Source organism: Halyomorpha halys, unplaced genomic scaffold (genome assembly GCF_000696795.3).
Source record: "Halyomorpha halys isolate HHAL.00 unplaced genomic scaffold, Hhal_1.1 Scaffold1373.1, whole genome shotgun sequence".
Classification (NCBI taxonomy): Eukaryota; Metazoa; Arthropoda; class Insecta; order Hemiptera; family Pentatomidae; genus Halyomorpha; species Halyomorpha halys.
Genome location: NW_027114640.1, coordinates 106,953 through 121,073, shown reverse-complemented (window position 1 = coordinate 121,073; position 14,121 = coordinate 106,953). Strand labels below are relative to the sequence as shown.

General features: G+C 31.2%; 1 long non-coding RNA gene across 2 annotated transcripts in view; it reads left to right on the top strand.

Moving 5' to 3' along the window:
- Positions 1 to 14,121, top strand: part of LOC136796857 (uncharacterized) — a 138,262-nt gene that overhangs the window by 88,390 nt on the left and 35,751 nt on the right. Inside the window, exon 3 of one of the 2 annotated variants that reach the window (XR_010844628.1) lies at positions 141 to 562. The exons of the other annotated variant lie outside the window; for it this stretch is intronic. This is a non-coding gene — a long non-coding RNA (uncharacterized lncRNA). Of the gene's footprint in view, positions 1 to 140; positions 563 to 14,121 lie in introns of those variants that run through there. 2 annotated transcript variants of the gene reach the window in all.

Sequence of the window (14,121 nt, the reverse complement as noted above, 5' to 3'; positions counted from 1 at the left end):
GAGAATAGAAAACTTCGAAATATTTACCAATGAAAAGTGAAATAGATTATCATTAACTATTTTTTTTGTAATAAAAAAAGTATTTCATATTTCTTTATAATTATTTATTGAATATTGAGTTAATGGATGTCCTGTTGTAGGGACGAAGCGCCGGCGGTGAAACGATAATGCGTGGACTTAACGCTTTGTGAGTGTTGTATTCCCAAACAACTGATGTTGCATTTCGATGTTGTATACAAAAATTGGAAATATTTTATTCGGAAAATATTCGAGCATGAGAGTACAATATCATGGAGAACCACAGCGAGAAGCGTTCAGGTTACAGTCGATGGCGTTTGCATGTGTAACTATTTTAAGTGTTTGTTCTAACTGTTTAGTTACTTCAGCTTTGCTCTATTAGACGTTTCTTTTTATACTTATTCGTTGTTTTCTTTTCTTTATTTTTAATTAAATTCTACTGAAGGAATTCACTTTAAATGATAAAAAAAAAGTAATTTAGTCTCTTAGCCGACTATCAAATAATGATAACAAAATCTCGCTAATTTGAACAATATATTGCACGCCCACTTTTCTCAGTTTGACACGTCTATGAACAAATAAAAAAAAAAAAAAGTAGTTTTCCTTTTTGAAATCTAATTGTTTCGATGTTAGTTGGTTGTTTGTTGTTGTTTTTTCTTGCTGCTACATGTTCCATGTTTTTTAATTCAATGTTAATATTATTGTTAGATTATTATGTGTATATTATATTAGATGTTTATATATACACTAGAAAACTATTTTATTATTATTATAATTTTATGACTTTAAATCTTTATTATTTAAAATATTAGATTTTTAATTGTTTTCATATTTTCAGCTAATATTAACTGTAGTAAATCTATGATGTCACATATACTGTAATAAAAAAACCTTATATACATGTATCCCAGAGTATACTTGAACTCAACAAAACTCTAAACTTATAGCACGTAAGTAGTCGCCAACCATGCTGTCCTGAGATACCTCTTGTATTTGCCCTGATTATACTCCTAAGATTCTTTTTAGATATTATAGAAATTAGAAGAATTATTATGATACCAAAATATGAATAATATATTAATTAAAAATTAAAAAAAAAAAAGTATACGAATATTTTGGAATTAGATAAATAATACATTGTACACAAGAATTGAAACTTAATATTTATTGGAATACAAGTTAGTCTAATAGTTTAATTAATAACAATATTGGCTTGAATCAAGAAAATTAATTAAAACCAAATTGGCACTGGTTTTGGATTTTTAATTTTTTTTCCTTATTTTTTTATATGGAGTTACAGAGCATCAGGTTCCGACCAGAAGTTGGTATTAGCAGAATTTAAGAGGCAATATCACTCAAAAATATCTCTTGTTCTTCTCTCAGGTGATATGCGGCCACTAGTGTGTTAAAAAGAGCAAAAATTACTACAATAGGTATTATTTGAAGATTCTGACAAGACTCAAGTCAACGTTTTGTTAATGCAGGTAGCGCAAAATAGTAAAAAAAAACAAAATTGTACAAATGGAAACTTAGTTTATCTCGAACTTGACAGCCTTAGATGACTTGGAAAATAGAACAATGTTAAACTATTCTGAAATGGTATACTATTTAATTTAGCTAGTATTTTTAGAGTGTTAGATTGTGAAAAAAACCTACGCTAACTGGGAGGTATGGTGTTGTATAAGAAACAAAAAATAGATAGAATAATAGTCGATTAAATATACATATCGATAGATCATTCTTGTTCCATGCCGTTGCAATACCATAATTCAGTGTAATCGATCAGTATTGACTAATTGATCAATGTCTAAGCAGGAAAGGCCTGAGAGCATTTACTAAAATGAACTAACTAATAATTCATCAGTATTTTTTAAAACAATATTTAATCAATATTGTTAACAATAGTAATACAATAATTATTATTTGTAGTTCCCATAGTAGCACAAAACGTTAATCACAATTTAACAGGATGTTAACCTAAAAGAATGTTTAACCTTCTCAAGTTGTTGCTATTGAATGAACTCTCATATTTACAAGTGGAATAGAATAAAAAAGTTAATCAATCTAAATAAAATTCGTTATGTGGCCAATTAGGCTGAGAAATATTAGAAAAATCTACAATAATTGTATAGTATTTGAGTTCACTACAATGAAACTTATTAGAATTAAAACTATCTAGACATGTCTTATGCACTAAATATACCTTATATTTCAAACTTCATTTCTATCATAAAAGTGTGGCAGGGTGGTAAAAATATTTATAAATAAGGTGGATATAATAAAAGTAATCGATAGATAAACGTAACCGATATGAGAGCGATCGATGTGAGAGCTTAGACTAGTGACTAAGGTTAGGGGAGGGCTTTGTGCGCCAGGGGTTGAGGGTTGTCCAGACAATTATTTTATAAGGGGGTGCACCCCCTGCCATCCGGGCCCCCCTTAGCCTTCATTAGTTTCAATATTCCCCGTGGGCTCAGCCCAAACACCAGTCTTAACTATATTCATAACAGTACACTTACTTTTAGCTGCTTTGAAAGTAGCATATCTAGGAAAACACTCTGTTTAATTTTATAATGAAAAGAATAAATGTATCAGAAATATTTCAAAGAAAATATGAAAAATAAACACAAAATTTGAAATTTCACTCATGTCGTGTTAGCTCTATATGGAGGAAATTTAAAAACAAAAACATAGATTGCACAGATGCTGACACCGTAAGTTCATTTAGCTAACGACAGATAAAATATTGGTTTCAAATTGATGTTATAATAGTTTCTAAACCGTTTAGTCGTTAAAAAGGTGAAAATTTTAATTTTTTGGTTTTATTGTAACATTCCTGAGTTTGATACTGAGGAGGTTTAGTAAAACCTACCATTTAAAGCTTAAACTTCTAATCTAGTTTTATTTACAATTCAAGGATATTAGGTAATTCGAGCTAAAAGAACTAACCGTATCTAATCAAGTTTAGAATATCCTAATTGAGCATCTTAAAAATAAATAAAAACACGTTTTTTTGTTTATCATAAAACATGCATAAGAATAAATGAAATTTTTGGGTACTTCAAGCTTTTGTATTTGATATTAAAACTGAATTTTAGTGTATAACATAATTTCCAAGTTCCTATAGTACAAGAACCGGGGATAAAAAAAGCCAGTGATTTCCCCCCCAATTTTTGATTACTTAAATGAAAACTATTTTAAATTGCTGTCTAAATTTATTACTCAGTTAAGTATAGGTAGGGATAATAAAAAATGGTGGCTAGTTCAAACCTTTTTTTTTTTTTAAATAATTTTTCATTCGGTATTCTATATTTATATAACTACCAACAACTCTAGAAAACGTAAGAGAAAATCATTTAAATTGAGTAAATTCACTAAAATATGAGGTCTAAAAGATCTATTTACATTCAATACTTCCCGGAATATAGTTTTTTAAAAAGCAGATTTTAATAAAAAAATTTACTGAAAAATCAGTAGTTAATAAATTTATTTTGGGAAATCTATATCTCAAAAACCATTCGACGTACTGATGTCTATTAGCACTCGTATTAAAGATAATTTAATGTACTATAACGTTTATCTTCGTAGGAGTAGTAGTTTTCGTGATATACAATAAAATAAATTCACAAAATTTTAATTTCTAGTTATTTGGCTAAAATGTTTGATTTTTGAAAAAATACATCTCAATAGGCGTAAGAGGTAAATATTTCTGTCAGCATTTAAAATAAAGGTCATTTAACTTACTGGTAGTAGTTTCTGACACGTAACTTATATCCGATATGAATATAAATTTTGCACATGAAATTTCGCTTGAACAACTATAAATCAATTTATTTTGGAACTATCATGAAAACTACTGCTCCTCCGAAAATAAGTATCATATACTACTTTATAGTACGTTTGACCAGCTTTAATTTGAGTGCTAATAGACATCTGTACGTCTTATAGTTTTTTAGATATGATTTATCAGAAGCAGAACTTCTGATTTTTCAGAGCATTTTTTATGAAATGTTGTTTTTTAATAAGCTATATGTCGGAAAATATCAAACGTATTTTAGGTAATTTACTCTACTTTTAAAATGTTCCATTAGGTTTTCTAGTGTTGTTGGTAGTTTTAAAGATTACAAAGCTCGGAATGAAAAAAAATCTTTTTCAAACATCCGTCATTTTATATTCCCTCTATCTATACTTGGCAGACTTATCAATTTAGACTAGTAATTATATTTGGTTTTCATTAAAGTATTTAAAAAATGGGATGACATTTTTCTCCTTTTGGGCTCTTGTACTTATAATAATAATGAAGTAGACTATTTAATAAATACGTATAGGTATAGTAAATACTGTACTGGATAAACGGTTATAACAGATACTGTACAGAGTAAATAGGTTGAGCAGAGAGGAATTTGCGACACTATAGAGTTCGCGCAACGCCGTGCCTTGAAGATAGATGTATGCAATGCGGTCAGGGCTCTCCTCTTACCAATACTTGCTTCCATCTGTCGAAAATACTTTACTCTTTCGTCTATCGTTTGCTTCGTGTCGAAACGGTACTCGATACCCACAGGATTCCTATAGATTCATAGATTCAGTCCCTTGTTGAAGTACCTAAGTTCCGAAATCACATATTCTTCAGTATGTTGAAATGATTCCATAGCAGAGTTGGATGAAAATTATCCGATTGAGGGCAAAATTCCAGTCAGAAAAATATAAATATGAATAATGACTAATTAATCCTAACCACTTACTGCTTAATTTTTTCACTATGAATATTTTAGTTGCAGACGTTCTCATAGAGACAGAGATTGGCATTCAACTGTTGAATGGAACCCCCACTTAAGAAACATAAGAAATAACTCGGAAGTCTTTTATTCGTTTCTGAGTAAAAACTTATAATAACTAAGAAAAAAATACGAACGAATAGAGTCCATATATAATATTTCGAACTATATCTCACAAATGTGTAGAAGGTCTAAAACAGTAAATATATACTTCTGACTTGAAGCAGCTATGTCCATTTTTAGAGGTTTCTAGTTTTTTTTATTTAGTAAGATTGTCTATCAAATATGAAATATTAACATGACAAAACAAATAATGTTTTCAGAAGTCTACGACTGTTATTATTATAGTACGAGGTTACAAAATAATTGTTTGTCATTGCTAAAATTCACAGATGTATATTGTTGATTTTAATAGTGGTACGTTTGCAAAAAAGGTTTTTTATTTTATCAATATAGTTCCCTTGACAGTTATACTGAATGTATCCTAGCTAATAGGGGTGTCACAAGGTAATCCCAGTCTATTATACTTTCTACATAATTAAAAATTAAAATGTGTACCGCTACAACCCATGAAGTTAACCCGTGCAGTACTTTGTAAGGAAGCACTGGTACTAGACCAACAGTTGTACCTGGTCCGAATTTGGTCAGAATCACGGTCGACTATCAGATTAAGGATACCCACTTTATGAGGCTTGGGCTCCAGAACCCACAGGGTTGACTCGGCTACAATGTAACAAAAAATAATTATCTGCCAAACCGGATTCGAACTCTAGTCCTTGGAGGTAGTAGCATTGAGCCACCGCGCTCTCTCTTTCTACATAATACCTTAAGAAAACAAACTTTTTTTATTGTCAGATATAGTCATTAATAAGCTTATGACAAAATTATCTTTAAAAAAAAGAACATGAACTATTTTTAGATTTTTGTTGTTGTTTTGATAGAATTAAAAAAAAAAGGAAAAAATAATTGACACACAAAAAGTTAGTCAATTAAGGCATCCCAAAGACTGAAAAATACAAGATCATACACATGTAGACAAGAGTGGGCACATCTCTGTTTGATAGCCTATTAGGTAAGACTTCATAATTAGTAATGTCTAGAACTGTTTCAAAGCTATATACTGTGTTATTTGGCTAGAATTTGTTACGGTTTCGGAGTAAGATTTTCTAGGTAATATTCCTAAGTTTTTACTTAGTGCTTTTTAGGTAACTTAAGGGGGTACAGTCAGTAATTCCACTTTTGTTGAAACTCCTTGCGAGTCGCCCTGATGTAGGTCTGAAATTCAGGCCAATACTTCAGCAGAAATAAAATAATTATACCTTTTTGTGTATCATTACTGACGCACATCTGACCATCTTCTCCTCATGCTAAGTTTATTTGATTATTAAAAGTATTTTTTGTGTTAAAACTAATGAGTTTCTCTAATAGAGACCAGAGAGGTGATATGGTTAGCATTAAAAGTTAAATGCCGATTTTCTCTACTTATAGTAAGGCTAATTATCCACTGAAGCTAAAGGATCTCCTGAGTAACTGAAAATAATCCTAGGCCTTACCCACTAAATTATTCCATTCCTTAATATTGATCAAATTCAAAACAATAAGTATTTGGTTTGTAATATGAATTAACAATTATAAACCTAAACATATCAACCGAAGGAAGTGAGCGATACCATCAGTGAAAGCTCATCGAAAGTCGAACCTGAATAGAAAATCTTGTCAACGGTTCTATTCTTTTATAGCGAGATTGAAATAGTGTCAAAAAAACTTGTTGACCCTCTCAGATGACTGAGTATGGTTCGATTCCATATCCTGCAGGACCAACATCACTCCATCCTTTAAAGGAATCTCGTCCCCTCGCGAATTTTCCGTCCTTGAAAACAGGCTTCAGCCAACATTTCTCTTCATTGGATCAATTTTCAAGAGCCCAAAACTTTAAATAATATGCTAAAGGTGAGTTCATCGACATTATTATATCTTTGGCTTAGTGAGCAATATTGTCCAAATGTCAAATTCTGGAAAATGAATATAAAAAACTGAAACTGAAGGTTAAAAGAAACGGAGATGGGCCTATGAGGAGTGAGCTATCAAAAGTCAATATATCCATTTTTGTAAAACTACAATTTAAAAATTATCATGGGAACGTCTAATATAGATAATATTTATTGACAATATTGATTTATATAAATATTCTATAAGGTAAGAATCAAATTTTGAAATAAACTGAATCTAGCGCCCTAACTCACCTCCACTGGCTTTTAAAAACAGTGGCGTAGTCGAGAGAGAAGCACTGGGATCTTTCAGAGTCCTGCTTTTCCTCAACAAGTGGGGAGAAAAATTCGGTTTGAAGTTCTCAAGGCTGAATGTAAATGTGATGAATGATTGTGTTTAATATGTTATTGTACTTTAAGTTTAGTTTTTTATTTATTTATTTAGGAGTTGGTAGTTCATTGGTAAGGCAATGGACTGCTAAGTAAGGACGTCTCCAAGGAACCGGTTCGAATCCGGCTGTGGCAGTCAATTATTTCCTTTTTCAATTTAGTAGTAGTGTCAACCCAGTGAGATCGCGAGCTCTCCGGGATCCACTTAGCTACATAAAGCACTATGGAAAATGAGTAAGCAAATGAGCAAATGAGTATTAGTTGCAGTTGCTTCTACCTTTTTCTAAAATTTCGGACTGAAAGGATTTTATTTTTCAACATAGGTAATATTACGAGAATCCCTTAACATTTCTAAACAATTGTTCCTTTATTATATATTATACAGAATTAATTCAGTTATTTCGCCACGTTTTGGTATAATGCACAATTACAGTATACGGAAGATTTACTGTCATTGTATGTATATAAAGTTGTATACATTGGGTAATACTCCATTTATTTATCGATAACTAATTTATAAAATAATCGATTGGTAGTCGAGATGAGCTAATCGAAACAAAGCAGCCTCCTTTCGCTGTTTCATTTCAGCAATCCCTCCATCTTGCTTCACCCGCCCTTTCCACCCGATTCTAGTTTCTGTTCTTATCCAACAGTATTTCTTAATCCTATCGTTTAACAATCTCTAGTGGAGTTTTCACCATTTATGGTATATTCGAGAAAAAGTGTATTACATGCCTGTTCATCCCACAAAAATATTCAAAAGTGATAGTGTAGTTAATAAGTATTATAAACTTGTACTTTTTTCTTTATTATGTCCTTTTTTCTCTATTTTTTCCCTTGCCCCCAAAGAATTTGATCTCCTTAACGATACGCGGCTTCAGCTTCATAGCGGCATTATTTTTGCTAACAGATTATTTTTATATTATTGGAAGATTGCTTGATGACTTGTATGTAATTGATTGTGTAAGCTCCCGAAAAGTTGCAATTTTTTTTTTTCAATTCATGCTTTATATACATCATACTTTATCAATAATTAATAATTGATAATGATCAATTATCTATTGGTTTTTAATAGTTTTTGTCTAGTTTTTTTTTTTTTTCACTATTTCAGAATTATTTAGTTTACAATACTTCAGCTATCGTAATTTCTTTCTTATATTATGAATGAATGGAAATTGATGAATAAAAGAAATATTGCATTTAATTAACAGAGACCACCCTCAATCAAATCCCATTATGTAATCCTGAAATTATAAATTTATCTACAAATGCTAGATTCTTAGAAGATTCACGTAAGCAAGAGTCTCACACATATATTTTTAATTAATTCTAAATAGACGAGTCTGCCGTGGTGATTAACGATGTTATTTTTTTTTTGTAGTTATTATTGGAGATATACTAGTTTCATTGTAAGGGAATACGTTTTAGATTCCAGTTGTACAGGGACTATACAATGGAGTGATTAGAGGCTACGGCGGGGGAGACCCAAATAGAGCGGAGCGGTCCGGGTGACGTACAGAGGCAGTAGTCAATGACCCCGAGGATCGATAGCCGGGCCCCGGTAGACCCTCGCCCGCCCCGACTACGACGCAGGAGATGGAAAAGAAAGCTGGAGCTGAATCGCATAGCCTAGTCATTTGGCTCACCGTTAGGGGCACCACCGGGACCAGAGCTAACGGTACAATGAAATCTGTACGGTACCTCGCTCCATGATGACCCTCCACAATCCACTTATTTTGTTCTCTTTAAACCGGTCCGAACTCTTCAGTCTTAGTCCGAGGATACTAACCAATCCGGTGTCTTCCTTATGTCTTCTGGAGTAAGCAAACTACTGAGCAAAATCGCGATGCCATGTGGGAAATTTTTTTTTAACAGAAACGACATAGGTTTAAAAATATACATTTATCAGATATAAGTCCACCCACGTGCAAAATATAAAAAATTTAGCGTATTTTACAACGTTTGTATCGTGTCAGAGAATTTTATGTTTATATTCCGGTTCAGAAAGGGTTTTGGTTACAACAAAAATGATTAATATAAATTAAGTGATATATTGAAGAAAATAGGAATACCTTGTGGGGGGAGAAGCCGAAAATATTGTATAATATTGTTATTAAGTTAAATAAATTTAAATAGTAGGAAATATTGCTGAGATGAGACGATTTGATGATAGTGATGGGCAGAGTTGGACAAAAGTAATCTGTAACTAGCAACAAAAAGCTAAAGCTAAATTGGCTGTAGTTGCATTGGGAACTAAAACTAACCGGTTAGTTGTTAACTGTAAGCTCATAGCTAACTCTTGGAACTAAATTAGCTAACATCTGAAATCAGCAACTAACATTTAGTTATGAAGCGTTAGGCCATGGATAAAACTGATATTTAGTTAGTTCTATCTTTAGTTTCAGTTGAAAAACTAAAAAATAATATTATAATACAAAAATTCCAAGCACTGAATTTACTTTTAAATTTTCTTATATCTGACATATGATATATAGGACTATTATATTCATGGTTGCTGAAAATAAATAAAAAAAAACAAAAATTTATGATCGCGTACTTGCGTTTCGATTTAACCTTTAGGATTTCTGAAATATAGTGGTCCTCTTAAAGGTTTCTAAAGTTACTATGCTTTTTTCAGTTTCTACACATCGAAAGAAACATAAAAATACATACTTATGTTAGAAATCCTGAAAGTTAAAATATCGATTCACAAGCGCGCTATCACAAAATCAATTTTATTTTCATTTTCAGCACCCCCGGAAACATATAAAGGGACCCGAATATGCTTGAAATTAGAAAAGTTAAAATAAATAGATTCGCGAGCGCGTGATCATAAAATATATTTCATTTTCATTTTTAGCACCTCGAAAACATAGGATCCTTATATACTTTCACGCCCCCCCCCTCCATCTTTTTTCTTTCAAATCATAAAACGACAGGTCAGATGACCGGACTGAACAGATATAGAAAAAAAATTACTCTTTGGACTCCAAACACTTTCGAATTTATATCATACTTATACTAGAGATATTATAATAGGATTACTCCTCATTCGTATTTATGAGAATCGGTCATAATTCATTTTAATTACCGAAAACAAGTGGACAGCCTCTCGATAAAATTTTGACGACACCTAATGACACAGAGAAGCCTAATAAATAAATAATCTAATTATGAATAATTGCTAAGAGAGGACAGGAACCGCTCCGAGCCTTCTAAGGCACACTAAGTAGGATTGAATTATGAACTGAGCTAATTCATAGTTTAGCTTTGGGACTGCCAATGACTCTCTAGAGTTGCGTCAGATATAACCACAACTCATTGACACAAATAAAACTATTGACTTGACTAACTAGATTAATTAACGAGTCTCTTGTAATAATTAATTTAAAAGATGCCGGTGTATATAGTTAAATTAAACAAGATTCAAGTAGGTTACAGATAATATTAAAATTTTAAATATAAAAATTCATATGCAGAAAAGAAAAAAAACTTGGACGTTTTAAAATCAAGATGCGATATCCTTGCAACGTGCTTGCACTGATAATCTGGCAAAGTATTTGTGAATGATCTTAATCTTTTAATGACCTCTTGGAACAAGAATGAATAAAATAGTATGGAATAAGAATATAAAAATTATTTGTCTTAATAATAAGGTCAAAAGTTAAAAAGATAATTTAAGAAAAACATTTACTTTGTAAAAATTAAGTAAAAAGACATATCTTTTCTAAAGAGTTATAACCTTGCATATATTAATTTTTTTTTTAATATCCCTTTTTTGTATCACTTCTTTATTTTTCCTCAAATCATGTTTCGGACTTTTTTACACATTATCCAGTTCTATTGTTTATCTAAAATTATAATAATGCCTGTTCAACAATTTAAAAAAAAGAAGAAAATTTTACGATTTTTTTTTCAGGAATAAACAGCCCTTTTTTATCACTTCTTTATTTTCGCCTCTTTTTTTTTTTTTTTTTTTTTCCCAGTACTATCGTTTTCCTAAAATGAAAATAATGCACAATCAACAACTGTACATTAAAAGTTTATAAATAATTTAAAAATTAATTATAAATAATTTAAAATACTTTTAAATTTGTAAATTGAAATAAAATAGCTAACTAATTGTGTGAATAATAAAATAAATTATAAATTAATTGTAATTTATTTTTATATTATTTATAGAAATTCAATGTATACTAGTTGATTGTTCATTATAGCAAAACATCATTATTTTTATTTTAATAAAACAGTAGTACAATATGATGGGTAAAAAAGTCCGGAACTTTTTTTTTATTTGAGGGAAAACAAAGAAGTAATAAAAAAAGGGCTGTTTTTTTTTTTTCGTGAAAAAAATTGAATAAAAACACTTTGTAACTATTAGGTATAAGCTTATTACTTGTAAATTATAATCAATCATAACATCTCATGAATAAATTCAGCTGTTTTTAATTATAAAATAGAAGTAAAAATTATGCAAATTGTTGCTTAAAGGTCTATAATTTTTCAATCCCTCTTATCCGAATCATTTATTAACCTATTTTGGTTGTTACTATGGTATACAAAATTGATTGAATTTATATCAAATAGATAATTTATTGTTTAATAAATCGTGCAATATTTGTCTTTACAGTTTCTGTATTTATAAAAAAAAAAAAAAAAGGAAAAAATCCCACCTGCTATTGAAGGTTAGCAATGGCGAGACGTTGAAATGTGGATGAGGTTGCACAATAGCTCTATAAATGATTCATAACCGATTTCAGCATTAATTTTCAGTTTCCTGTCTATCCATGTTATACGCTCGAAAAAAAAATCTTTTGACAGTTCAATTCAAAATACTGGTTTTAATATACTCTGAAATATTTTTATTTTCTAGTAGTTGAATGGGACTCTTGGATTGAGATTGGGAAGACAGAAGACCTATCAGGCTATTGATTGAAGGAAGGCAACCACATTCGGAAAGGTCAGGCTGCAGTGGAAGCTCTAGCAATATTTACTGCCAAAGATCAAGACCGAAACGTATTTATCATTGGATTTCCACTTATTTTGCTCAATTCAGATCGTTAAATGAGGTTACAACGAGGGCTTTATGGTACTAGATCAGAACCATCCAGTATTTTTTGAACTGTGAAATAAAAATTGTACTGAAAATATGAAATTTTGAACAAGAAATTTAATGCCCAGGCTCTGGAGAAACTACCAAAGTAGTCTAAGTCAGAGAATGACAGAAATAGGTTTAGTGATTTACGCTCTGTAGAATAAATTTTAAAAAATTGACTTATTATACTTTTCCAGCTCTATTAAGATATCATCTGGCCGATGAAATAAACGTATAATCAAGCCGACGTTGAATTGACTGAAACGTATGTGGGTGGATTGCGTAAGATCTGACCTCGAAGATTTGTTCTGACTGGATCCAATGGATGGAAGAATGTAGTAACCTTCGATTTTTTGTATCGATATCGAACATTTAGGTTCACTTATTATGGATTTCTGACCTCGAAATTCCAAGAAATATTCAATTTTCAACTTCGATCAGATTCATCAGTCAAAGTTTTTGCTCAGTTTATATTTAAAACTTTTTATCATGATTGATTATGCCTTGCAAGAAAACTTTCTGCACTCGCTCCAATATTTTCACGTCCTAAAAAAATAAGTATACGATTCCTTTGCATACATTTCTAAAATCATTCCCTCTTCGATATCGTCAGTACCTGTACCAGTACCATTAGCAGGGTCCTCTGTGGAGTTGGCAGCTGCTCTGAGGAAGTCGCCATCCTTCGAGAATCTTCGCAACTTTCTAGTTCTCTCTATTGCTCCACCTTTCACCTTACGAAACAAATTAATGGTCGGGTAACGCACTCGCTTGTCGTAACCGTTGAGCTAGTCCAACGGGAAAGGTATTTCGTTTCATATGGAATGTTCTACTGTCGGTGGGTATGAGCGCTTACTTAGAAGCAGAGGCCGTAGGCTGTGAGAAACGAATCTGAGTCGTATTGAAACTGCTATTTAACTGTAAAGTTATTATTACTAAAAACAGATTATTGCTGGAACTCATGGAACTCAAGTATTTCGCTCCTTTTAATTTTTTGGACCAGTTTACCCTAATATTTGTTTTGAACCTGTGTATATGTTATTTATTCCAATTATTTATTTTTTTATACCAACTTATGAATTATTAAATTTATTTTTCCCCTCACTCGTCCTGCTTTAAAAGTTCTGGTTCCGCATTTCTTTTTAAAGAAGATAACAACCCAAGCGTACAGACTGATTATTATTTTTTTCATTCGATAGTTTGGGTTCTACGCGTTTCAAAACGTTGCCCCTATAATTTTAAGTTATTTTTTTATTTACTAATTACTTACACTTGAGCCATTGCGTATTATTTTAGAACTTGGTATTACCTAGCTTTAAAACTATTTAAATTAAAAAAAAATCACTTCCTGGACTGTAGAAGCATTAGTAAAGAATTATTATTTAGACATTGTGTATAGTCTTTAAGAAAAATCGAGACAAGAGCATCGAGGTATCGATTTGTCCTTTATGTAAGCAGTCGAGGCAGAAACCTCTCTAGTACTCAGTCATCTGACACCGCTCCTCAAACCCCAACTAGTTGTAAACAACAAAGTTCTGAACGATATTATATAAAAACGTTTATTATACTACAATATTCTATTGTAGTTGATTTCACAGTTGGGCAAATGGACCCCCTTTGCAGGACAACCACCGACGAAAAACAATGGCCAGGTGGTCCAACGGCAAAACCATTGATGGATTACGTACTGTAACAGCCAATGAGAAACGTTTTCGATTGAATTAACAGCCAATAGGGAATCGATATACATTGATCTAATCTAATAGCCACTAGGAAGCTTGTTTTGATTGAAGAAGCAGTTTTAATGGTATATTCATTTTTTATATATCCACTAAACATATTGTATTCAAATTTT